Raw genomic sequence first — 26,777 nt, 5'->3', positions numbered from 1 at the left:
CCTCCTTTGTGACGAAGTCACTTACGAACTGATCAATACGCACACAATCACAGAAGAGACGATATGTATTCGGTTCGTAAGTGACTTCGACGCACCACGATTTGCAGGCTCTCATTGGACGATCGCTGACGTTGCGCGTTAGCTTCCGGTTCCATGGTTCCATGTAAATGGAGATCAATGAATGTAACTCTATGTGCAGTGTACGTGTGCAGTAGGTGTGGTTCAAACTGAAGTGACGTCACACTTACGAAGCGGATAGAGTACCGAAGTGAACACGTTACACGCACGGTTATTATGTGTAAAAGGCATTCGTTAGAGAATCAGCGTGTGGACCAACACCCACGCATACTCTACCCGTTTTCACTGCACTTTCTGGTTCACCATGACGTCACACTTCGGTACTCTATGGCGTCATTCGACGGAAGTGGAATCAAAAGGCAATGCATACCATTGCTATGCTGTTTCTTGAAGCTACTAGAAGATACTTCCATTCCATGTATTTCATTTGTGGTTAGCCGGTTTGGGTTTTATTACATAGTCAAAGAAGACAATGGGCCCAGCACTGAGGAGCCTTGCCAGCATGTTTGTTCGGTCTACACTCTGACTCAACGCAGACGGTCGCCAGAGTTAGACATAATGCTCAAACTTTGCTGATTATCTGCGTCTGTGTTTATGTCAGTTGCGATAGAGTGTTTCCATATGTTTGTGTGCCGTTGAGCCTGATTGCTAATAATGTCTGACAGTGCGCAAACAAGAGAAGGGAAAAAATCCAATGATAGTCCGCCTTGGTCAACGCTTTAACTGCAAACCAAACACACTGCGTGCCCCCCCCCAAAATGAAGCCCCTCCCCAAGTGCCTCTTGCAAAATGTGCCCAAGCTACGCCACTGCTCTCCCGCGTCTTTCGCCGATATCAAAGTTAGGCTTAACTCATCCCCGAGCCTGAACCTTAAATACATAATTCTAACCTCAATTCAAAACCAATCAGAGGTCTGTTGAATTGCAAACCACTTTTGGACGTTTTGTACAATAAATTAATATTTAAAAATGTATATATCAAACCAAGCCTACATTACGTCTACCTAACTAGAATGTCAGACTCTGCGTGTTACAATTTGTGTGGGGACGTCAAAACGTCGAGGTTGAACGTTTTTAAATGAAACCAGAGTTTGACCTACAATATTCCGAGGAGATTCAAACCAGCATCTCTAGAGTTGTTCGACTCTTGACTGCCCTAGAACGACTTACGATATCTGGCCTGTCTCCAGGAGCGCAATACGCACAAAACCACGTCGGATTATTGGCAGTTTCGGAGAATATTGCCCGTCATGTCGCTAGACAGACGTACCTACATCGTTGTTACGTCACATCCCCATTGTGATTTCATGGAACGGACTGTAGGTTTATTTTGAAAGACTGTTTTGACAAGGTAACTGCAGAATTCTTTTTGACGTTTGTTTTATACAGGGATAGTAAACGATGTATCGTCATTTTGATCAGATCAGATGATCACACCTCTCACGCGCGTTTCCCTGATTCGGTTATCTTGAATTTCACATTATCCCGTCACTGAAACGTATGCAGTCGTCGTAGAGTGTAGAGTTTAAACAGAATACTGTAAAGCCTTCCAATGTCGCACGTACGCCACTCGTACGTTCGCCGATCTCTTCCCGGTTGACGGTATACACACTGCCACAAATGTAGTGTAGATTTAACACTCTTGGTATCCATATAAAACATCAGCATTGTCCTAGATACAAAGGGGGCTAGTAATTAAACATCAATTATTATTATTTATTAGTTATTTCTGGTGATGACACTAAATATTCCTGAAAAGCACCCTAGGCACTGTAGCTTGCAAGCCTGAAGAAACCTTAGGAGAGGAGACAGTGAGAAGCAGTTACAGTTTTAGAGGTGGGAGGAAAACCCCCGAGAGGAATATTCTGGGTAAAGCCCACGGAATCACGTAGGGACTGAAAACCCATTCCACATGTGGACCAAGCTGGGAAAGAACCGCTACGCCTACCTGACTCCCCAGTGTAATGATACAAAACCTGTCTGGCCAAAAGACCTATAATTATCAACGTAATTACACCAATACTTCGTTTCGTAAATCTTTTCAGCCGACATCGCGGTGCCAAAATATCTTGCAGCGTGCGGTATGCCGTGCGGCACGTACCCTGAGCATCAAGTCAGGGATGGATGCATAGTACAAAAGAATTTAGTTTCAAAACAACAAAGAAATTTTCAAAAGTTTGCGAAAAGAAAAAAAAAGTCTTTTATAATGGGCACCGCTTATTGTGGGCAGACAAACGTCATTGGTCAATGCGGAATGAAATAAGCTTCAAGTCCTGATTCTCATTGGCCAGTACGACGTCTTTGACATTCACGATCTCCGTGCAGGACGGAAACTTTATTCATGGAAGGATTCCCCCAAATAATGTTCTTTGTCTTGTAAGCTGTAAAATGTTTGTTTGTTTTTAATAACTTTATTACACATTTTCTGTGTTCAATTCTACAAAAAGAGAATGGCCTGAGAAGTATTTTTATATAAGGCGGTACTGATTACCATTTTTACACATTTTTCACATGACTGTATACAAAATAAACTGATTGTTTGTCATGCTATCTCCAATGTCAAAACGTTTAATTAGTTACTGTCCAGTGGAGGAAGCAATAGGGTCTATACTGCTTAAAATCCCTGGGGAAAGAGTATGATACGCCAGAATGACGTATTCATATACTCTTCAAAAAACAAAGATTGTGGCTACACAAACAAAAGGCCCTGTCAAGATCCTCACAGCGGAATAGAAACATAGCTGCATGACAGTAATCAAGGCTCTCTTCAGTTTCCATCTCCCGCTGACATGTGCCAGGAAGATCGTGTCTGGAATACTCGTTGAGTCGCTTAACACTGTAGGAAGACAAGGTGTGGATTTTGACGCGGTGGTGGCTTGTCACCCGTATACCGTGTCCGGGGCGACGAGTCCCCGGGGGCAATTTCGCCTCCCCGACCCAGCGTGTTGATATCACTACCAATAATAAGCTCGGGTCGCGTGCCGTGGAGCCCGCACCCCGGCACCACATCTATATCGGGCGAAATCTACAGCTGAAGGCGCGATTTATGTGTGGGTGGGCCGGGGCCGTCGGGACCGCAGCGGGTAGTGGAACCAGTAAACAAGTACAGCAAGCACAGCGGCCGATATAACGGCTGAAGACAGGCTAAGCACTTCAGTCATCCGTGACAGCACCGCAGCCTCTGTCAGCTGTCAACGACCGACCGAAACTTTGTAAGTGAAGTGGATGAATCCATCAGTCAAGAGACGGGCAAAGTCAAGCGTGCTCAATCTACAAGGCCGGAATCGCTTTTCCAAAAAGCAGATCGCTTTCCAAAATGCTAAGGATTCGCTCCGCTGAAACATCTGCACAACCGAGGAGCACAACCTGAATTCGTCTGTGTAAACTGAAAAACACAAAGTGAATGTTTTCGTGGATTTTCAACTTTATGGCAAGTATCTGAAATGATATGCCCGGGCCTTTTGTGTGACAAAACAAATTTAGACTTCCGCGTGAAAACAAAAACATAATTTAATTTTGTTAATTCGATAGGAACTTTATTGCATATCGACTGCAGTTTGTTTAAAACGAAAACATATGGAAAGGTTCCGTTTATTTTCGTGATCCCATTCACTTGCATCTGATTCTAATCAGTTATACCGCAGACGACATTTTCATATAAATTGAACCGCGCGAAGTGATGTCGTCTGTACGACTGTAGCTATAATCGTTGCATTAATAATTCATTACTTGCAAATTAACAATTAATCTCACTGTCTGTGCCGGAGGCTGAGCTCTTGAAAGATGGGTGTCACGGTCTTCGGAGACTCTTTTCTTATAGAGTCACCTTTCCAGGGTTAAGGTTTTGTGGACTGAGGATAATGGAGTTTTCATTCACTGCACATTACAAACGTTGCGGTACCTGGAGGAAGCAGACTTCAGGGTTGACGTAGTTAGATTGTGTGGAGTTTCCACACCACTAAATATTGAGGCCTGTGATGGCAATCTACTAAATAACCCTTGTCTCTCAATAGTATTTATATGTGGGCTCTCAGAATTGGACAATATGCATCTCTTGCCAAATGTTGGTTTAAGTCTCAACTGCTTATAACTTTGCGCCAATTCGGCCCCAAAATGAAATTTACTAGAGTTTAAAACAATGTCGCTAAGTTACCACCCCTTGGCGGGAAGAAAGCATGCTTTCAACATTATACCGACTTTCTTCTGAGAGCTTTTTCGAGCTTCCTCAAACTGTGACAAAGCCTGTTGACATTTTCTCTTTCTTTTGGGTTCATGCATTGGGTAAATTACATTAAATAGCCCGACCGCTTGTTGTATGGCTATCCGTGGTGTCTGGCCAATGATGCATCTTTATTTATTTGTTGTCTTACCTATTATTGGTGTTTGTGGTGCTTGGAAACTTCCTGGTAGACGGTGGTCGCATAGTTGACGCCCGTTTGTCTCGGAATCGGTGGACTGGAGGAAAAACCGTTTCTCCCCTTAAAACGCCGAGGACCTCTGTCGCTGACTAATTACAAATACAACACCGGCCCCCGGCAAATTTAATATTTGGCAGGCATATTTTTTTCCACCTTCATGTCCCTGCTTGTTGACTCTGCATAGCTGGCCGTCATCATCTTGGTCTAATTCGGCTCGACGTCGGGGTCTTTTTTTTTTCTTTTTAAGTGGAGAGACCGGTACGTGATCAAGGTAGTGGTGATGGATTCGAAGGACGGAGCGGTCGTGCTGGCTTCTCTCCAAATGCAGTCAGATCAATTAGGCTTAAGCGGTTTCAGACTCATCTGGCCTGCACGCGCGCATTGACGTTGAACCGATGTTTACTCAAATAATTTTGTTTTCCCAAATTTAGACCGGCGTTTAAACTTGCTGCTGCTCCGTCATACCGTAAGCCCCCCTTGACAAATGACATGATTCCAGGAAAGGGATTCTTAGTCAAGAAATTGAAATTCCATACTGTCAACCAGAACGCCATTTTACTGGTTGCCACGATTTTGTCAACCCCAATTTTTCTTTCCACCTCTGCATTCATTCAGGACCGTCCCCACCAAATAAGGTTTCATTTTCCGAAATGGCAAGTGAACCATACTCAGAGTCGGTTAACAGCGTCGATTCAGTGAATTACGGCTTGGTGAATTTCGTTCCCCTTTCCGATCGATGGAAAATGAATTGATGGGGTGAAAATAAGAAAAATGCGGTTCCCCGTTTTTCAGTTCCCAACCATGGCCAATGCCATGGCGCACCGTCGTCTGTGCCACTACACTGCCGACACTCCGCCATGTTGGAAATGCACGCAACTTGACCACATGAGAACCGGGCACGAGCCAGGATTTGATTTTTCATCACAACCCTCCACCGACGCAAACTCACCAAGTCACCGCCTGCCCCATCGATTAGTCGCTATCGATTTTTTTCGCAGTCTAAATCATGCATGACTGCAGTTCTGTTTTGAGGACGGTGTAAAAAAAACACAGGGCGAGCAGATTCTGTTAATGTTGGGAAACGTCTCGATTCGTACGTGTACAGTCCCACGCTTCAGCGGTGTATCAGGATAACGGCTTCTGGGCGGAATTCGACTTAACCTGGGATTGGACAATTCGGTATTGGGTTTCAAATGGTGGGAACTGCAGACAGTTTCAGACGCCAAAGTAGACACAACTGTACAAAAATAATCGTCCCATTTCCATTTCGTTTGTGGATAATCTATAATTATTATGTGTATACCCTTTTCTTCAATGTAGAGTTGTCGGTGTAATTACATACGATCTATTTAGAGTCACCACTTTGGCGGGGTTGGGGGAGGCAGGGGGCGTTGGAGACGTATCGGTCTTTTTGCTCCTCGGAGCCGAAAACGCCGGTATTTGAAAACGGCACTACTACTTTTCTTTTGGAGGGGGAGTTAAATAAATTCTTTTACAGATGAAAACATGTTGACAATTTCAGAAAATAATGCTCCTCCCCCCCGAAGATTCAAGACCTTCATACACCACTAATGAATGTGTTTGTATGACGAGAAGAAGAGTGGTTGGTTTTCCCTATACCGACTGTGAAGCCTAAGTGGCCTTCTTGCGTGGGTCGACCCAACCGCGCTGACAATGCTGTTGAGAACCATGGGGCCTGTCGACAGTATCCCTACATCACTCTCTAGTTTGATAGGTCGTGCTCAATATGGCATTCGGTTAACGACAATATTGACTCATTTATCCACAACGGCGAACAATTATGATTGGAGGAGACCTTCCAGGGCTTTTATTTCTCGCAATGTCACCATATAAAGTAACCGTGAATTCAGTTCAATTCAATTCAGATCTTTCTGAGCTTTCCTTTTGGGCTTCTACATGTAGCATTGAATGATTTCAATAAAAACGTCCTAATTTTATCCCCGTCCAGTGTTCGAAGCTGACCCATTATGTATGCATTTGATAAAAACTGTGAGGGACGCAAGTGGGAGAAAGCAATTCTTTTCTACTCAAGCGTTAGTGCAAAAAAGCTAAAGCTGTTCTTAATTCCAGCAAATAGTCTACCAGCTTTGGGCGAATTTGCTCCTAGAATGGTAGTAATTAATTTGTGAATAATTGTGAAATGATTGTTATTTTAACCAACTTTGGTCTGAACCATTGAGCAACGTGGATGTCGGGATTCACCAGTAAGACGAAATTCCGAACCAAACCGAATTCTTTAATGAAATCATTGCAAAATGCCAAATATTGGCAGCAAGAGTGCGTTTCATTGAGTGGCTTCAATACCATGGAAGTGCAAATACTTCACGCCGATAGTGCAGGCACAACCACCACCAGTTGTGGCCATGACGGAAAAAATTGTCAAATATACTTATGGGCAAAATCGGTCGCACAATATATATACCCATAATTCGCTTCGCTCATTAAGTTGAACACATCAAACCAGTGTCTCAATCCCTGCATGACTGAGACGGTCGGTTGTATTTAACTGATTCAATATAGGCCTACCTTATACTTCGTGTATACAGCGGCTCCAAAGATGTCGTGGAGGAAACAGACCCAGTTGTTTTTATCGTATTTTCTGCTGCGGTCAAGGCCGAAAGGCGAAGCTTCGACTGCGTCTAGTATTATCGCCACTTGAAACTATGGAGATTTTTTAACAATCCAGCTGCATTACTACAATTTTGACCCAACTGTTTAGTTACGACTCACTGAGCACGAGGATTCCCCGAACAAGTATGCTTGCAAACTGAACAGATGAAAATGTTCATGAACGTTTGCACGAAAGAAAATTATACAAGACTATAGGGAGGGGCAGTAGTGTATGATTGTTCACACAGTACTCCTTGTATGTACATCAAGATCCTCCTAGTTCAACACCGAGGTTACTTTAGTGACAAATCGAAAGCGAATGATTTGATTTTAGTAATTACCAGAGTCCAATGTCTTATTGGCTACGTCTTTAAGTTCCAAAGGTTGGTGTACACGTCATTGCTCTCTATAAAACTTCCTTCCAACCGATGTGCAAATTCTGGCTAAAAAATGATGGCCAATTCAAACTTGATCCCAGATAATTGAGTTGATTGAAAATCCCTGCTTTCTACCTATAACAGTAAAATATTATCACTCAAATATGGAGGATAAGGCAGAATACGGACACCATTGTAACAACTGCCGTTCACTTGTCCACTCTGGTCACTCAGTGTACCATTGGCCAGATCAACCGATCATGCTTCAAGCTTCACTGACAAGAGCAAGATAACCTGACAATAATAGGTCGGAAGGCCTAGATGCGAATGCAAAGAAACGAAGTACCGTGGATGACATCAGATAAGCATCGAACGCAGGAGCGGACAAAGTGTTTCGCAGGCCCTAGGCGCAGCGTGCCGTGAGCCCTAATCCGCACCGAGTGCTTGTAATATGTCTATCGACGGTGAATGCTAGAACCTCCCGTTTAATGTTGATGTTCAGATGCACTGTTCAAGCTGGCTGGGCCCAAATGGTAATTCTGAAAGCCTGTTCACTCCATGGAAACTTTTGAAACAGTTTTACAGGAAGGTTTCTGCCACAATGTGAAGAGAAAATCGCTCTGGTCGACATTTGATATTTTTCACAGGCCCCTGAATTTTTTGTCAAACTTAGGCTCAGAGCTGGACGTGCCCACTAGACAATCCGTTCAGATCAAGAGTAGCCCCTGCCAAGGTTTATCAGAGAATAGGCCCGTACGCCGAACACCACACTCCCCCTCCTTTTACTGAAGACTCGTGGGAGATGGTTACGTGACCATTTCTCACCATGCGCACCGTGAAACCTGGACTCCGTGGGATGTGGACCCGTCACTGGTCGTCTTCGGCTTATCTGCACCAACAGCAACGCTGTTGGCATCTGCCAAAGCGTTATTCCGTTACGTGAAAAACACTTTTGCAAGACTGCCTTGGCATAAATACACGACAGGATATATAAACTGCGTTTAACACCAGGTTTATACCTTATTTTGTGTAAAAAAACAAACAAACAAACAACCACAAGTTAAACACGTTCCAGATGAGTCTAGTATCCCAAAATAGCCCACGGCTTGTGACAGAGATGTCGCATTTCCACAGGGATGGTTTGGTTGTTACAGCAATTTTTAACTCGCACTATTTATAATGCATTATTGTGTGTGACCAACTGATCATGTTCATGCCATAAGACAGCCGTTTTCCAGACTACGCGTTACGTACAGCTGTCGCTTTCCACACTCACGTCGCAAATGAATGTGTAAAATCAATGCCACATTCATTCACGAAGAGTCCATGACAACAACCAACTAGCAGATGCCTGGGGGAAGTTATTAGCGATGTCGTGTATCCAAGGGCGCGCGCTAGTTGCCACAGATGAGGCGGAGCGGTCCGAGGGAACCGAACTGTTGCAATCACCTTTTCTGGGCGATTGTGGTTACGTTGCAACGACATAATTTGTCAAATTGGGGAGAGGCGATTTAGCATCTATGTAGTTTAGATGATTACTGAGTTGCAGTTATTTCTTGTCGACCTTGACTGTAGCTATAATTACATGCTTTGTCAGTCATGCCAAACCAACTTAATTAAATTAAACAATTTAATAGGATTTTTCGATTAACCCAGAGCTAAGGATTTATGCATTTGAGACACTAAGTATCTTGTTCACAGTGATTTCATTACTCACCGGAAGACTGAAACTGTAGTTGTCAACACGATGTTATTTGCGGTGCAAGATTGGACCAAGATTAAAGCAAGACGGATATTGGACCAAAATTGAAATTTCCAAGAAAGACATAAATCGCAGTTAAAGCACACCTCTTGCTGGTTCCTTGTCCTGGTTGGCTGAAATGTGGTCACGTGTGGTTCACTAAATAGTTTAGTACATAACTTTGCGCCAGCGTGAATCCCAGAGACTAGTGCCTGGTCAAGCACTAATACTTGAAAATGTTGACTGTTACAGCGCCCTCACATGACAAGAACATCGAACAACCCCAAAACAGAAGACAGGGGAATTAGAGGCGCCCCTTGTAATGTTGATAAGTTGAATGGCTGAATTAAAATAGTTCAGTTTTATCACCCTGAAAATTTCATTTTAAAATAATTTTTTACATTATAGACACTGGTGTGTTATGTGTTGACTGGTAGGGCCCTATAATTTAACCACTGGGGCACGTCTATGCCACCGCGAGGGAGTGGGTGTCCAGAAAGACAGTTTCATGTCTATTTGCCTTCAGCGGCGGGAAACAGTCCTTCTGTTCACTCACAGACTTGCTCTGTGTAGTAGTGACTTCCCTGCAAGTCCTTATGTGAATACTAATTCATTCAATAATTAGTCCACCAGCTAAAATTGTTTCGATTATACAGATCATGCGTCGATATTCAACTCTACGGCTTCTATAACTTTGAAACTGTAACGTTAGCATTCAGATGGACTGCGAGGTCCTGCCATAAAGGGTGCAGCAGAGTAACAAGGCTCCTAATCAAAATGTGCATGCCCCGGAAATTATCTACCATTAGGGCTATAGCATTAAAGTTTATGGAATGGAGGGTCTGTATAGGAAAAGAGGGTGGAAGCCATCAACGTGGCCGTATGGCAGCTTTTATTTCTGAGAAATTTGAACACAACGGAGTCTTCAGCGTAGAAGCCTGGAGTGGAGGCATAAGTTCATCGCCATCAAAATGGAGATAGGCTCCACAACTATTGGGGGGGGTTGTGATCGAAATATTTCCAAGGTCAACAGTTAGCTTAACAAAAAAATTAAAAGAGAAAGAAGAGGAAAAAAGCTTTAATTTGATGTGTCTTGAGCACCGAAGAAACTGTGCATTTTCCTAAGGCAACTTACTTTTGACTGCTCTGCAACCAAGGTGAGCCATGTGGGATAATTTAACCAGGGTCAGACGAAGCTAGGCTCCCAGCCGGACACAAGAGGGCGATGTATAATTGGTAACAATGAGGGCTACCGAAAGGTATAACCAAACAGCTAGCTTCTAGTCAAATGATGTGTAGTTATCGTTTCACTTTTCAGTGACATGGACTTCATACAGTCCAGAGGTCAAGTAGAAGCTGTGACCTGAGAGACCGATGTATTTACACTAATGTTGAATATTGTGCTTTCATGACTCTCACGCTCCGCAATCACTACGTCGGGCGGTCAGTCATCTTTGATGTCGGGCTCATTTCGGATTGACTCAGCTACGGCTATGGTGCACAAATGGGGGAAAACAGAGATGCGACTTTTATTGGTATACGGCCCAAAATGTTACGATGGCCGACCGCAAATAACCGGAAATATGGCACATAGTCAGAGTGCAAGGTATATTTCGCAAGCTGTCGATTAGCGTGTAATAATCCTTAACCCTATTAAATAGATATTTGGCCATAATGTAGATAAGGTGCCACACAGTTGCACAAAATGTCACACTGCCACCTTGAAGAGTTAAGTGTATTCAGTGCTTTAATGATAGGGAAGACGGGCATTTTCATCAACATCGTTGCGGTTATCTGGGGAGTTAAAAGGTCCATGGCTACGTCGCCAAATAACACGTGCGCCTATGGAATCCGATGGCCAACGGCTACAGGTTTTTCCCATAGGTTCCCATCAGTTTTTCCCTGATACGTTGAGTACCAACCAATGTAGGCGTCATACCGTATAATGATTGGAGTATAAGCTAGATTTGGCCCCGTCTTATAGTCTTCTTACATCCAGCTACTATGCAATTCTATTTTAATACATCCTTAAAAGTACATCACATTGTCTTACTTGACCTTACTTTCAACTTTGTACCACCTTTTTTAATAGTCTTATGGCAGTTTTTTGGCTTTTAAGCTAATAGGAATTTCCACACTGACGACCAAAACTATGATGTCATACCGGGCTGAAAACTGAAATGTTACATTGATTTTTGCGTTAATACCGTGGGATTTAACTCCCTTGTCTTTAGTGAGTCCCGATTGTGTGAATGCATGTCAATAGGGCAATGAGGTGCTAAAATTACAAGTAAGCACATTTTTGACTCAAAATGTAGACAGAAAAACACATTATTAAACTTAACATTATCTTAATGACTTAGTAACAACAGCACCCGCAGTTGTCCAGAAAAGCATGGACAATAATATTGCCAATCTTTGAAAACGTGCTCTTTGCGATACATTTTAACCCCCAAGAGGAATCAAGGACCAGTAGTTTTCATACATGGAAAAGAAGCATTAAGTTGCAAAAAAGGGGTCCAAGAAAACGTCTCCGCATTGACCCTTTGAACCAGAAATAGCTTCGTAGTCAAATAACTGCACGTGTTCCTCGTGTGTTGCCCAACAATTTTATTTTTCTTTCGAAGATCTGTGTTCTGTTTGTCACTTCTCCTCAACCCCCACCCCCAATAACCCTTGTGTGTTTGCAGCGGGGTCCGTGTGTTGTTTCCCCTCGGCAGGAGCCACACTTGATTCTTGGCGGTGGATTATCTGGATAAATGAACACCCCTAGCCGTCTCGACATCACCTCAGCCAAAAAGACACCGGAATCTACCCACCAAAGCAAAATTCTGTTTTGACGCTTTACCTCAAGTGTCACTGGGGATTGAATGTTCTACTTGCAAAGAAAACACACTTTACAGAAATTCTGTTGAATTCACTTTTTTATGCAAAGTCAAGGTCAAAGGCTGTCATTACTGCCTGCGTATTGTAATATCTTCCCTTGTTTAGTTCGCTGAGTGGCAAGTATACACGCATGTTAACGAGGCACTAGAATGACCGTGGAAGTATTGATCAAACCGCAGCAAGTGAGGGCAATAAAATTGTTAGGATTGGTATTCCTTAAATCAAACAAGATGTCAGAAACAAGCAAACAACACACAACAAAGGATTATCTTAGGTCACATCAACATTGTTTTCTAATGTTACATGAGTTCAGTTATCGTAGTATAACATTACACTGGCGTGACCAAGACGCATGCAATTGGGATTGAATTCAAATTTTTTTGGTCTGACAAAGCGCAAATGGCTAAATGGGACAAAACTTCTGAATTTTCTGGAGCAAATAAACATAAAACTGAAAAACCTAGCTCTGTCGATTCATGTTTTTATGTTTAAAATTACTTCTTGTGGTATTTTGTCGCTCTGAGTTTATTCCTTGTCTTTCAAGAGGAGTGAATATATTTAAACAGAGGAGATTAAGTGCCGGTAAAACCACACAAGTTCAACGATATGCATGAAATGGGAATTATGCATGAGAAGTGGGCCATGTTCAGAGGCATATATAGCAAGCAGATGTGTTTTCACGCCTGCTTGTATGCGCGACAACATCTAATCAAGTCCCCTCGTTGGCAAATCCCTCTGCTGCGAGTCGAATTCCACAAAACGTCGCACTTGTTTTCAAATATTGAGGGATGGACCATCTAAATGATCTCCCTAAAGCCTCCGGTGAGAGCCACACGCTCTATTCCGTTGGCGTTACCTTTTTTGCCATTTTGTATTTAAGCTGTTTATATCTGCTGTGTACAAAGACCTTTGCTGATTTTGAAAGGGGCCTTCTACAAAGGGATTTTGATGCAAGAGTCGATTCGGGGTTCAGCGCTATTGGACTCTTGTTTTGGTCACATCATTATATCGATGCTGACAGTTGCCTTCCGCCCCTGCAACGAGTTTCACATAATTACGTCTCGTCCGATTTTACCTTTTACTTGAGGTTGAGAATTCGGCCAAAAGCTGAGAAAAAGTTAATGAAAAGGACTTGAGGGGATGAACAAATGACAGAAAACATCAACGAAAACTGGGTTAGATTGAACTTTAAAAGACCTGGAGAATGGAATTATCATAAATTTGTATATCATTGGGCACTTTGGTAACACAATATGAGGCGAAATATATATTCGCTCTTATCACGAATGTTTTGGTTCTGCCTCTCCTTAAAGAGTGCGTTTTTGCTCCTATCTTCGTTTTATTCATTTGTGCACCAGTGTATCCTATATACACGGACCGTGACCTTCAGAAATTACCTCAATTCCCCGGGGAGGTGGGTGGAAATACGCACGGGCATCTAACGTATTTCTGAAATATGCCTGCTATGTTTTTCATGCATGGCCCTTAAAATGCGTCAGTAATGTGTCAGTCAACGCATCAAGCCCGTGTACTTCCTCTACCTCTTTAAAACCAGGTTGGCGAGGTATGTATATATATATATATATATACCTTACATCGTAAGTTGAGGTGATGCAAGTGGCGATATCGAATGCATGTAAAGCGTGTCTTACCCGCTGCGGTAACAATGACCTGCCAGCAGGACGTAAATGAGCCCTGACACAGCTCTGCCATGTTCCATTAGACTCCCGAGGCTCGCCGACCGATGCTGATCGGGTGTCCTATAGCCTACAACTGGAACTGCCTTCACGCGGTGCAGAGGCATACAGGCTGCCCCGAGAGACTGCACACTATTATTGCACGATGCCACTGTGAGCCTGCATCACTCTGGTATTCGAGCGAGTGCCTTCGAAAGTTCGGTTGTGTGTCCAGTTAATAAAGAGCACGCCGACAGGGAAATAATATGGAATGCTTCGAGGTGAATCAGTTGTGATTGCTGAATAATCTTCAATTACAAGGTGATTGGGACTTTTGCTCCCTCCATAAATCATAGTCTCCTTGCTCTGGTCTTCGCTAGTGGCGTGGGTAATACAGGTAAGTTGTATTCTTTGTTGATCCGCTGGAAACCACTTTCCACGACACGCATTTCAGAAATTTAAACGTCATTACCGTCGTGGCACGACACTCACGCGCACGTTAACTTAAGTCGGGCGTTCGTTTGGCAAGTCAAAGCCATAGACATGTAACGATGTCTGTTTGTTGCCAAACGGTGTCGGCCGCATAGATCTTTATTTTGTCAGACAGACTTCTTAAGTGTAGGCCTAACCCTAATACATCGATACACTTTTACGTTGTAACCCGCTGTCATCAATATAGGTTGTGTCACTCGGTTCTATGAAAGCTGTTCCGTGGCTTTAAATCAGGCGCACACATGCGCAGCATTTTTGGTAACAAATTGGAAAGTAAACGTCGTGTGCTGGTTAAAGTTAAGATGTCTCTAAGTTTGGTCGAGAAGTATTTAATTAACGCGCGCGCACGGCCTGCGCTGGGGACCATTGCAGTTATGGATTCCAGTTATTAAGGTCGTCAGGCTAATATTTACCTAACGGTCTCGTTATTGGTCCTGCTACGTTTTGCTCGTTTTGGCATACAGGGCAAGTCAACTACACAGTAATAACTTTTCGAGAGTTTAAATCTCTCTATGCAACAACGACAACGCTTACAGTTGAAAACGTGTATGGTAAATTATTGATCCTTATACTATGTAACGATTTGTAAGGTTCCTAGACACCCAGTAGACCTTTTTCACAAACGTGACTGGATTGCGCTAAATGTAAATAATAGCGGTGATCACATATGTTCCTACGGGTAGCTTCAACCACGTGCAAGCCCACGTGCGAATGCTGCATGCTTGACTAATTCATCTTGAATAGGTAGATTACCATCACAACACTATGCACATTACCATCACAACACATCGCGGTCCAGCACGACTGTGACATTACTGCAAAAAGGTCTATAGACATGCGGTCGTAAATGAAACTTGGACGGTTTCGACAGCAGTATACGGTTATGAACAGCATAATCAATGTCGGGGAAACCTTTTGTCGGAGTGTTCGGTGGAAGATTGTCACAAATAATAACCTTTTGACTAAGCGGTGTGTCGTAGGAGACACGTTTGACCTTTTGAATTCATGACGAAACCTTTCTTTTTGGGAAACAAGATCAACCCCAAATTGTTTTCAAGAGCTGTTAGTCACGAGTGTGCTCGATCGAAAGCCCGTCTGATCATCGGACCGCGCCAATGCAGGACCCGGGCATTTTATTTATGGCACGACCACGTGGCTACAATTGTGTGTATATCGTGCGATGCAGCCAAACGGGAATTTGAGGCAATCAAGTCGGCCATAATGATCTTTGCATATCGAGTGCTTTGTACTCCCGCTAAATTTTAAACAACGTACATGTACCTCGTTGACTTTCCATGTACAAACCTTGTGCCATGTTTAAGGTTGATATTAGTTTTCTGAGTGTAGGCGGTGTGATTCCTATAGAGGGGGCAGTGGTGGACATCGTGCAAACTGGATAAGTTATAATACCGAAGCCCTAGATTTCCTTGGAGTAAACTGTATTGTACTACGGAACGTGTTTAATCAGATCGCTACTGATCAGGCAGGTCCCAGCACGTAACAGTGTCGTCGTTTCTGGGTACGTCAGTGGTTGGTTTCTATATGGCTTCGGTTACAACTTCTTCATAACCAAGGATTTTGAGGTCTTTAACACTGTGAACATGTTGTCGAGATATTTTAACGCCTACACATAGCAATGGTTTTTTAAGGGTCCCTCTCGTCTAACCCCACGCATCTGACGATGTTTTCATTTCAATGGATCAGTCCCAAAAGGAATGAAATCTGTCAGTCAATTTAATTGCTAATGTCTTCCCAAATAAATTGCCAGCAAGAAGAACTGTGGGGCTGATTACTTCGTGGAAATGATTACTCAGGTGTCAGCCTTTAACATAACAGTCAAGTAAGGAATGTTCTCGGCGACAACATGCTTTAAAACAAAAGGCACACATTGATCCCATTTTGTTGTTATATTTTTGAACGGTTTTACGTATGCCATAAGTATAGAAAGAGGAGGTTGATTCATGGGAAAGATCTGAGCTGTTCTAAACAGTTCAGTTTGTAAACGTGCTTCGGTACCGTAATTATGGATAATGCTTAGGAATTACTTAATCAATCTGACACGTAAAGGCTATGGTTTCCTAACATGTTGGGTAACGAGAGTGAGATCTGTAGATGCCTCCATTAAAGAAAATGATAACTTTTTAAAATTGGAATTGTTTTAGTTTAATTTAGTTTAGTTTGGTTTATTTCCATTCATCCATTTATATTGCTGTGACATAAAATTACATTGGTTGATGCACATGATGAACAGTGGAGGCTGGCAGAAAGCTACGGCTTGTACAAGGCCAGGCCCCCATTATATTATTTCAAGTGTAATTCTTGGGGAGGAATTCCTTAACTTTGTAATCTTTTTGTAAAGAACTTGGATATCCATCGGTACTACACAAGAAATTCAAATAAATTGCACTTTTATAGGGCAAGGACATCAAAATATCTCTCTACTGTATGGCATCAAGGACCAATCTTGTAGAATACTTTTCCCACTACCCCCTGCAGGTCACTCATCGGCTTTAAAAATACCTTAAAAATAGGTTATAGATTCCTCTCATATTTAAACATAAAAACTCAAAGATGATCTTTCTATAGCTCAGTGACGGAAAGTACATTAAATTGCTGAAAAAGGGGTGCAACATGTGCATTTGGGTTTAGGTTATTAATTACCCTGAGAGATTTCTTTTGTACCACGTACAATTTGTTCAGTCATACTGCATGTGCCCCATGCAAGGATACCATATTGCCAGAGCGGTAAAGTTAGCGTATTGTATAGAGCGAACAGTGAATGATTTGGTAATATAATTATATTAACTTCCAGACTATACTGAGTGAACGAGAGATCGACATATCAACCTTTTGGCATTGAAGTTCAAAGTAGTTTGTTATCAATGATTACGCCAAGAAATGTACTCTGTCCAATTAAGATTACTCATCTTCTTCTTCTGTTGTTGTCGCTGTCGTTGTTGAAGAAGATTGTGTGAGAATAGGCTCCCGAAACAGCCTTTCTATAACCATAAGGTTCTTATCTTATGTCACACGGGTAGGCCAAGATGTACTTGCGTAGACATTTTAGCTGTAACACACAATAAGGACGAACTGTTCGGCTCATCCGATGGCAGGTGTGAATTCCAGGAGGCTGACCTCCGTTGTCTCTGCGCTTGACTTATTTGGGTCATTAAGCTTGCCAAAGGAAGGAAGACACTTGTGGCAGGAGTTAATTCCCTTCAGACGCACGTACCGGAATTGTATTGGCCGGAATAGACTCCTTTGTGAAGCACGCGTGCGCACTCATGCGCAGAGGATCGCAGGTGTCTAGTAAGCAGTTAGTCTGGTTCTCTGCCCAAAGCTTCCTGACGACTCTCAATAAGGCGTCACTGACGGATATAAATAGATATGACGCAAGGGTCAGGGTCACAAGTTGAGAGACCGGTGTTTTTGCTTTCATTTCAGAGGCCTGCACCTTGTATGTGTGGGCATTATATTCTGCCTTTCGTTTCAATCTCAAGTCAAATATATATCAACAGCTGCTATTAGGATACGGGGGTTTATGTTTAACAGCTATCCTACCTAACCGGTCGGGAATAACCGAACATCAACAGTAGCCTACTATCTGAACGTGCCGAATATAGACGGGACGACTTCGGAATATTTCGGCTATTTCCGGAAAACTGGAGGAATTCCTCCAGTTTTGGTCACGTGGACATTGGGTGATACCGGACCCTTGATTCGTAGAGTAGTCAGAGTTATCGGGTCTGGTATCCAGACTAGTGAAACAGAGGGCAGAGAAAAAACCTGCAGCCAAAAAACAAACAAACAAACCACACACACAATCACGTGAGGTTGTCTCAGCATGAATCAAACAGAATCCATGGGTAAACATCCAGTCGACTGATATGGGTGCTAGCATGCTCTTTTTAAAGCAGTGTTATTAAATGAAACACCTTTGGCGATGTACTGGCGCCTTTTCGGCGACCGTATCTGGGTGTATCGTTATTTGAAACAAACATGCACACAAAAATTTGGCAAAATATATCGCTCTTACGGCGTCTGGCTATGGGATGCAAAAAGAAAGTCTTGGCCGGTGTTGAAACAGCCGAGGTAGAATTCCAAGCCTAAAGCATTCTGTGGTCTCTTTTGTTTCCTGGTCTCGAGGCGCAGCTATTATTGGTTGATTGAAGACAAATATACCATTATTGAGATGCGGTCTCTTTGACGTTAACAGATAATTCTCGGATCTAAATCCAGCCAGACTAACATTCGTAGGAGGGAGTGCCGGGGGGGGCTTGCAAATTAATTTTCCTGGGAAACTGTGACCCTATTCCCCCATTTGGGGTGCCCCACATTTCCATGCATCATATCGGAAGTGTGTAATTTCCGCGCAGGTAATATCATAAGAGGTTGGTTGAGAGCGGCGAATGCAGCGATGAAATGGGTATTATATCCCAACGATCAGTCGAGATTGAAGGCACGTTGGAAAAAGAAGTTATCGCCAAAAGGTGATGCTGAAAATGAAATGCCAATGAAACAAATCGTGATTTACATTTGGTTCACAAACATTTACCTGGATATCTAAATCATGACCAGGTAAATGACTTCATATTATTATGCATGATGTATTCTAGATAAGAAAAAAGGATGTTGCATGTATAAAAGAAACTACGTCATAAATGACGTCCTCACCACTGCCAAAGGTACTGATCCATTTGTTGATTTTTATTATTAAAGAGAGGTATTTAAACTGGGATTATAATGCGCATCTTTCCTTATATTGCTCATAATACATATCATGGCGTATCGGGAATTCGTCTTAACAGCAAAGTATATGCATTTGGGGTCCATTGTACACTCTATCAGCTGTCAATAAAGGAGGTTTTAAAACAAAAAAATCCATGCTTGAAGGTAGCAGGTAATTATCGGAATATGTGATTTGAGTGCCCAAACAATAGGTGAGGCTTAAGTCCATCACGTATCGAAGTGAGCTTTTTATTCCCTTGAATGAAACAAAATTTAAGGCTACAAATTTGAGCACTAACTTGAATGACCTCTCAAAATTGATATTGAACTGAAAATATAGTAACAAAGAAGGAGAATTTTTTAAAAAAGACCATCGAAGATTCGAACCACCACGGGCATCCTCGATACTTATCCACCATACTACGGGGCCAACTAGACAGAACTCCCGTTTTTATCTTAAAACCCACGACCCTGCAAAATATGCTGAAGTTGTGACGTGATTCATGTGCCTTTTATAATACATTACCAGCACACTTCGAACATGGCATATTGCTTTAAAAGCCTCGTTTGTTGGTCGTGGTAGGTAATTGGATCGGGCCGTCTGATGAATTTCCTTAGTACATTTTGGTTGGAGTCAAGTCGTATATTCGCATTTCCTTGTGGAATCTGAACACGTCTAATTCAAGTGAACGACAAATAATACTTGGAGTGAGGTACAGCAGAATGTCAAAATTATCTAAGCCTATTGATCAGTATGCTATCCATGGTCGTCTCGATTGTTACGTCCGATGTTGTGGCACAGTGTGGCTGCGAGAGATAACATGTGTCGCTTGGTGTAATCATGAGATCCGTCTATCGCAGGGTGTCCATATAAAAGAGTCGATTGAGTAATGTTACCTGTTTCTAGCTTTGACAGGCGATTTATGTTCTGAGGTTGTGACATCAAAGCTTTGTGCTATGTTATCCATGAATAGTACTACATGTTTCACTTGTAAAACATGATAAGTCTCTATTATCTTGTATCTGCAGAATGTGCCCATGATGTGTTTTTAACACTAACCCAAAAAGTAAGGCTTTATATGTCAATGTCAGGCAACGAGAGCTAGTGCTGCCTTGTCTCCAAGGTATCCACACAGGGCTCATTAACCCAAGTATACTAATGATACACCCATAATTACGGTCTTTGTGTGAATATCGTGGTCATTATTTTCTCGCTCTTAGTTTATGGGTTACCACTATTGGGCGAAAATTAATGCAGTAGGTTTTCTTAATTGCTGGCGCGAACACCAAGAAATCACCGACAAAGGCACCTTTGTGTATCAGTACATATATATACGTAGTGTGCAGGTTCCAGGGCACCTGTACGAATGGCCCTGGCGGCCCTGGTGGTCATATGATGGAGTAATAACGTATTGTCACACACCATATTATGATCTCATCTGACTACCTTTTTAGTTTACCATAAGCAAGTGATGCCACGACTATGCCGTCTTCTTTTTAGAGATCTAGAACAACCAAAGCAAGGCAACGTCCAAACGGACAAAATATGTTGACATACAACAAGTGGTATTAAAGGTGTTTCTTAAAACTCTTTAATTAAATTCATTCCTTTCCTGAGAGTTTAAGAATTGCGCAGCGTACACATTTCCCCGTCAGCTTCTTTTTTTTTTTTGGCTGTAACCACACTTTGTAGGCTATATCTGGTCAGTCTTCGCAGCAAACTACGCATCCAGATTTTGTTGAGCTGTCTGCAGCAGCCTCGAAACCATTGTCGCGCCCGGTCGCGTTCAGAGAAACAAGTTAATTGCACACTTCAACCGACCTCTTGAGATCTCGATGAATAATGTACCGCCGCAAAGTGGCCGCTCTCGGAGACGCGTCGAAATCTGCGTCTCCTTGTATCCGGTCCTTCCGTCGACAAGCAAAAGCGGCCTGCTACGGTCTGCTATGGTTTGCAGCCCGCTCCCTTCTTACAAGGGGAACTTTCAAGAAACGGACAGTCGTCGGACGAGGCGTGGTCTGGGAATGTGGAAACGCGCCTCCAGCGCGGCCCGTCCGTGCTGTTGAATCTATTGGTTATTGCCATGAAACACATTGTCAGTTGAAGCGAAATTCAGGTAATGGTGAAATTCAGTACTTGTACTAATGACCAACCTGAAATTCATTACCTCAAACAGCCTGCTGAAAGACAATAGTCGTTTTTTTCCTAATTTGGCACTCGACAGTGTGTACAACGGCCGATGTTCCTTCAGGACTGACATTTTCATAGTTGTCATAAAGTGACCCCGTGGGAAGTTATAAATATCCACATTGCTTGGAGGGGTGTAGCAGTCTGACAATGCTAACCTCGTTTCAATTTTGATGTGATTTGGTGGGCAGTGAAAGTGAAAATTGCGTTATGCGTGCAGCTTTTGATATGACTGCTCAAACGAATCGACGGAACAGCTGAGAAACGAATATCGAGACGGCATTGTGGAAGACATCCAGCGATGGCACAGTGCTTCCTTTTTTCTTTCACCAATAAGCTCAGCCAGTTTCGTGCCTTGTGGCACCATTCCTAACTAATTGTTACAATTGGTACTTGGTCTGCCGACATGTGATCGCTCGGTGAAAAATCATACCGGTATAAAGTCGTGTAGGCCTACTAGTGAACATTAAGTCCACAGTTTAAGCACGCACTTGCAGTGCAGTCTCGTTGATTGTTCCAAGTTCAGTTCATGATTCATTGGTAACAAATATAATTCAAATAACCCGGCAGAATTCCAGGCGGAATATGTCTTTCTTGTAAAACCATATTGCCCAATAACCTAGCTATAACATTCCCCGCCCACATAATTATTTTGTGTGACTTGATATCCAGACACTGTGAACAGTCGATGACACTCCCCAATTTTCTACACTCCCGTCTTGTCGAAACGAGGTATATAAACAACTTGTCTAGATGAGTCTAAATCACCTACGTTAACATCAGTGGCGGGTGGGAGAGCTTTTAAAAACTCTCTCTATTTGAAGCCTCAAGACTTTCCGAATCAGGTGTGGGCGCCTACATATTTGAAAAGGTGCCCCCAGGGTCAAGACAACCCGGTAGGCTGCACGGAATAAGGACTCTTCGCTGCGTGGCAGGGATGCCTGAAGCGGATTGCTTGGCCCAGTTTGCTTTTGACCTTTGTGTCTAAAAGCACTTTCTTGTGGCACGGTTTTTTAAAAGAGCAGTAGAGAAATCGCTGTGGCTGTTTGGGATTCATAAGTTTGCTTTGGCTGAGTATCATGCAAATTTAATCAGAAGATATCAATTTGCAGTAAATGAGCTCTTATGAAAGTTACACCCTCATTAGAACTATTGATTGTGACAAATAGAAATTAGTGAACACATGGAATGTCTCTGATTTCAGTATGGTGACACTGAACAGCCATGAACATGTAGACCAGTTTGATCTTAGGTACCATAGCACTTTATGTGGTTCCAAGCAAGCTTTCGTCACAATATGTGCTGGAACCGAACTTAACTCGACAGCAGTTTCCATTCGACAACTTTTATGACAAGTCCCATCGAGAGAGGTCTCGGGATCATGAGCTACAGCGTGAGTTAAGGGGAGAAGGGTTTAGCTGTGTCTCTTGCTTTTAACCGCGTGATGCGATATGGTTATTTGCTGGTAGAACATCAAACTGACTTCATGTGTTTCATCTCTTTTTCTGTTTCCTTTTAAAGTTGTGGAGAGGGACCTGTATGATGATTGTTCGGACGCGGTTATTTTGTGGCGATGTAGAAGCTTCGACAAGGCAATAGATTCAGGTACGTGCCTCGTTAAGACGGTTATTGTTTCATATTAACATCTCTCTTGGTGTTGTAGCTGAAATGTTGACCGTACGAGAACTGTGTTTAGCCTTCCATTTGCGATTTGCCGTAACATTTGGGCCAAGTGGTGATAGCCTCAAAGTTTTTTGCAGATGCAATTTTTCACAAAATAGAGCAGTTCATGGTAGAGCGTGTCAAACCAGTCGTCTGAATGGCAGGTACAGCGTTTGGGCAGTAAAATTGCAACATTACTTGAATTTCGCATATACAGATTGTGACCTGCATACATTCTGTCCGACGCGTATGAGTCATTGACTACTGAACACATAATGACCACGTTCCACTACACGAGACAATGGCGTTGCATCCCGATTGGTTCTGCTGACTTTACCGCCAGCTAAATTGCTTGTACTCGTTTTTCAGTGACGAAAAAGTAATATCGGCAATTGGCGGGGGTCGGAATCCAAGGTCGGACGTGCTTGTTCGTATCCCCTCAATGCTCCGACGGCCACTTCGCCAATAATCGTGTTACGGTTATGTTTGCTCTCTTGGCACCGATAATTCTTTTAAGTCACGCATCCAGACAGGCGGCAAGGTAAAATGTTGTGCCGTTCCTGATTATGCGTCATAACCACCCGTATAAATAAGTAGATCTTTTTGTATGTTTGGCACGTTTTCTCATTTGTCGGGATTTGCGGGTGTTAATTGAAGATCAAGGCACAAGTACACCGAATCACGAATAACAAAACGTAAAATATTATTGTAACTCCATTTTTTTAACGATTTTATAGATACATATTTTTTAAATGAGAACGTTTCTCTTGTTGACCGATTTCCATTTTTCCTTTACATGTCAGTTTGTAGCGGACAATGTCCATCAAAATTAAACTGAAAGGAATTGTATTTTTCAAATTATCGTAGTCGTGTCTCCAGCGTGTAACAGTTTCGTTTCCTTATAAACTTCATCTCGCATGTCTGACTTCATAGTTTACCAAAGAAGATTCACAAAAATTGTCGAACGTTAGATGTTAGGTGGCATGAAATTACAGTATTCAAAGGTAGGGAAGACCATTGGTAAAATCCTCCAAATCAGACTACGGTTTAATCCTGAAATATCTTACTTTAAAGAAAGTACATAACAGGTTCAACCAGTCTGTCAAATATGTTTTCGAGAAAACAGACATTTTGTTCTCTTTTTTACATTGCCGGCCGACCATGGTATGAGTTCATTTCACTTCGCACATCACATTCTTTAACAGGCAGTAATTCGTCTTTTCTGCTGTGTAGTCTTTGCAGATGTTGTGGGAGTCTCCATTTAAACCTAAAAGCAGCTCAAAATATACCGACAGAATTCACCAAAACATTGTTAACTGAAATTATAGGAAGCTATGTAAGGTGTAAAGTGAAGAATAAATTGGATCAGTATGAAGTTAAATTCTCTTCAATGAAAGAATTTTCTTAACGCAAAATCTTTGCGAATTCAAAACCACCAATAGAGCATAATGTTTTGATCCAAATATCATGGCAGTTCCACGTTTTTGCAGGAATCCGTAAATACTGCTACATTGTCGAGGAAAGCGCATTATTCCAAGGTAACTGCACTGATTTCCATTCCCTTGAAAGCTGCTCCTTTTTCAAGGGAATGAGAACCTGTCATGTCTGTTTCCCATGTGACCCACGGACGTTGTTTGCTTACTCCGAACACCCTGTAATACAGAGATTTTACGCAAGATAAATTACAAGACCTTCGATTTTGGAGTTGAAAATTCCACGCTGTTTTTCTCAATTTTTCACGAAGCAGTGACTAAAACATGAAACAAGTCAGTGAAATGTAAGCTGCTATGAATATTATACATCGTAATCAGCCAATCTTGTGAAATTACGGCAAAACACCAATGGTGTTCACTACCTTTAACTTGTCATTTTGACAAGATAGCATAGTTTGCTGACAAGTTAGCGTATGCCTGCCTCGAGTCGTTTTTAGTACCATTTTTACCGCTAACAACGAGGCAAAGAGTCTTCAAATTCAGCCACAGTAACTCTCGTATGCAAAATGTAAGAGGTAAAAATTTGATTAAAATGGCTATTATTCAAGGTCAATTTAGTAAGTTAAAACGGGTAAAACGGTACATTTTTCATGGTGAATGTAAAAGTAGGCATAGACTTATACCACAACCAATTTTATCAGGATATTGCGAAGGAAATGCATTGTCTGTGTGGCGGTTGAATGAAGCGAGCACTGAACGATATGAAAGTCCATCAAGGGAGTCCTTCCGGGCATCACTGTCTCGACTTCTGATTAAGTGGTAAAAAGGGAAAAGCTACATTTCCATAATTATACGCTAAACGTTCCCGCTTGACGCACGTCTCGGCTTTCAGCGATTGAAGTGGTCCTCGTGGGCCTCTGACGAAAGGGGGAAAAGGCGTCGATTAATCCGTGCGGGGGGAGATGTTACCTGCACGCAGGTAAACTTCTTGCCCTGGGCCTGAGGGAGGGTGCATCCTGGCCGTGCATAAATAATAATAAAGCAGCGATTAATAAGGAACGTCTTCGTATGCTTGCGGATGTTGACAGAGGCCGTCAGTAATTGCCCACCATTCAACAGGAAAAGTGTTGAAATAACTGGAGCCTGAAAGGACCATTCAAGCCTCGCAGCGTGTTGTCTAGGAGAGCGAAAAACCTTTAAAATTAAAATGAAAAGAAACAGTAGACGAATAGTTCAGCAAAGTGTTTAAAGTTGCATCCGCGGCTTGTCTCACAATGAACCAGAGCTGGAAGATTTAGGGAACCCTGAGCCAGACGATCGCCTGTTAAATTCTCAACTCCAGTGCCATGATGTGCTCGACGTATCAGTTACGTTCTTTTGCGCTAAAGCATTTAAAGGTCGTAGATGCGCAGTGCAAAACAGATAATTAAAATTTCCTCTATTGGATTGTACCCTGGAGCACTATACTACTCGTGCATGTGACATCCAGCCTTGGCAAGTGGAGTCAAAAGAATGGACGGAACCGAGGTTGAACGAAAATAGGAACAATCACATCTTTCTTTTTGTATTTTCAACGAAAGCCGTGAAACGATGTAAATGGTACATATCAAGACGCCTGTGCAGCACTGCTCATCTGAAGCACCGATATTTATACGTATGCAAAGCGTATACAACCAACAGGCGTCTCCAAATATTTGTATTATTCTAACGTGGATCAAAGACATTGGATTGAGATTCATGTATTCCCGACAAATGGACAGATGGCGCCGTTCAAGATGGTGAGGGCTTTACAAAATGTACATGACAAAACGATTTCAGGTAGAAAAAAAAGGAGATATGGTGAATTATACGTTTGGGGAGAACGAGCTAATGTGGGGGAAAGTGCGCCTGCTCTGAGTGGGAAATATCGAGGCGCAATAGGTCTTAGTCCCACCTCAGACTTGATGTGATTTTGCACTAGGGTGGGATAAGGTCTCTTGCATGTTCGGTGTGAATTTCAGCAGCAGACGTTATGAAGCAGTTTATTTGGCAGGCTCCAGTGTAGGGATTCAGTTTGACGTACCCATTTGTGATTGCATACCACGATTTCAGTGGTTTGAAATGTTTAGTTGGCCATCATGAGCACAGACGTGTATAATAAAATCTGGACTCGCAATGCCCTTAAGCAGCTTATGAGAGTCATTAAATCCACTCGCAGCCATTTTACCGAGCCGAATACAAAGCTTTCCTGGTAATGCCCGCCTTTGTTCTTTCTGACGTCAATAGAAGGGGTCAATAGAAGGGGGCCAACCCACGCTTTTTTATTCGGCTCGGTAAAATGGCCGTTGGTTGGCTTCTTCTCCATACAAAGGCGTTCCAAGTCCAGGTTTTTAATATACGTCCGTGATCATGAGCCCTATGCGCGACCAAGAGAGGGCGCAATTTTCGTAGTAGCGGAGCTCTTCAGATAGAAACAGCTCTTCGCTGAC

General features: G+C 42.6%; 1 protein-coding gene across 5 annotated transcripts in view; it reads left to right on the top strand.

Annotated features, from left to right (window-relative positions):
* The window catches only part of LOC110974009 (histamine H1 receptor-like), a 117,879-nt gene that overhangs the window by 66,915 nt on the left and 24,187 nt on the right, over positions 1-26,777 (top strand). For 3 of the 5 annotated variants that reach the window (XM_087135224.1, XM_022225295.2, XM_087135223.1), the window contains one exon: positions 22,736-22,819. The exons of 1 other annotated variant lie outside the window; for it this stretch is intronic. The gene's annotated coding sequence lies outside the window, so the exon portion shown is untranslated. Of the gene's footprint in view, positions 1-13,766; positions 14,204-22,735; positions 22,820-26,777 lie in introns of those variants that run through there. One more of the 5 variants, XM_022225298.2, reaches the window with a different exon arrangement.

The sequence above is a fragment of the Acanthaster planci genome, linkage group LG04 (genome assembly GCF_054643075.1).
Source record: "Acanthaster planci isolate LZ-2023a linkage group LG04, COTS_SCS, whole genome shotgun sequence".
NCBI classification, from domain to species: Eukaryota; Metazoa; Echinodermata; class Asteroidea; order Valvatida; family Acanthasteridae; genus Acanthaster; species Acanthaster planci.
The sequence above is the reverse complement of the archived record's forward strand: the minus strand, read 5'-3'. Positions and strand labels throughout refer to the sequence as shown.